This window comes from Aphelocoma coerulescens, chromosome 2 (genome assembly GCF_041296385.1).
Source record: "Aphelocoma coerulescens isolate FSJ_1873_10779 chromosome 2, UR_Acoe_1.0, whole genome shotgun sequence".
Lineage (NCBI taxonomy): Eukaryota > Metazoa > Chordata > Aves > Passeriformes > Corvidae > Aphelocoma > Aphelocoma coerulescens.
Genome location: NC_091015.1, coordinates 153,205,994 through 153,207,097, shown reverse-complemented (window position 1 = coordinate 153,207,097; position 1,104 = coordinate 153,205,994). Strand labels below are relative to the sequence as shown.

At 44.7% G+C, this 1,104-nt stretch overlaps 1 non-coding gene across 1 annotated transcript; it reads right to left on the bottom strand.

The window, feature by feature from the left end:
• Positions 1-610: 610 nt before the first annotated feature.
• Positions 611-715, bottom strand: LOC138106945 (U6 spliceosomal RNA). The gene has a single exon (XR_011149209.1). It is a non-coding gene; the product is annotated as a U6 spliceosomal RNA (small nuclear RNA).
• Between the last annotated feature and the right edge of the window lie 389 nt (positions 716-1,104).

Below are 1,104 nucleotides of genomic sequence, written 5' to 3'. Positions count from 1 at the left end.
TAAGTAGATCATAAAATCATAGAATCATTAAGGTTGGAAAAGACCTCCAAGATCATCAAGTCCCATCTTTGACCAATTGCACCTTGTCAATTACACCACAGCACTAAGCGCCATGTCCAGTCTTTTCTTGAACACTTCCAGGGATGTTGACTCCACCACCTCCCTGGGCAGCCCTTTCAGTGAAGACATTCTTCCTGATCTTCCTGATCTTCCTAATGTCTAACTTGAACCTTCCCTGGTGCAGCTTGAGGCCATGTCCTCTTGTCCTGTCCCTTGTTACCTGGGAGAAGAGACTGACCCCCACCTGGCTACAGCCTCCTTTCAGGGAATTGTAGGGAGTGATAAGCCCTCCCCTGAACCTTCTTTTCTGCAGGCTAAACACTCCCATCTCCCTCAAGTGCTCCTCATCAGACTTATGCTCCAGACAGACTTGTGCTCCAGACCCTTCACCAGCTCTGTTGCCCTTCTCTGGACCCAGTCCAGAACCTTAATGTCCTACTTGTAGTGAGGGGCCCAAAATTGGACACAGGACTCAAGGTGTGGCCTCACCACTGCCCAGTAAGGGGGGACAATCACTTCCTAGTCCTGCTGGGCATGTTGTTGGCTCAAAAGAATTTTGTAACTCTTCATGAACCTGCACATCATCCTTGCTCAGGAGCCATGCTAATCTCTATATTGTTCCAATTTCAGTGTATATACTAAGAAAGTGAAATATGCAACACCATCCTCACTTTCAATGTTGTGGAGAGCTTAAGCATGGAGATACTGGCTATTGCAAATAACTATAAAATAGAATTGCTACATGCACATTTGCAACATGTTCCTATGTGCTTTTACTGATTTCAGTCCTTTTTCCCTGGGAAACACCAAATGCCATTTGAACATGCAAAGAAACACAACGTTAATCAGACTGAGATTACCAGACATAGAAGGCCATTTGAGTTTTGCTAAGAGATTAGAAATGAGTTCTATATTTTTTCCTGGTAGACCTTTAACCAAGGAGGAAAGCCCACCCAGGCAGTAAGGGGTGATTCATGGATTCTGAAGCCAGAAAGGACCATTAGTACCATTTAATTTCTAGCCACAGGACCTGTATTACTTGTT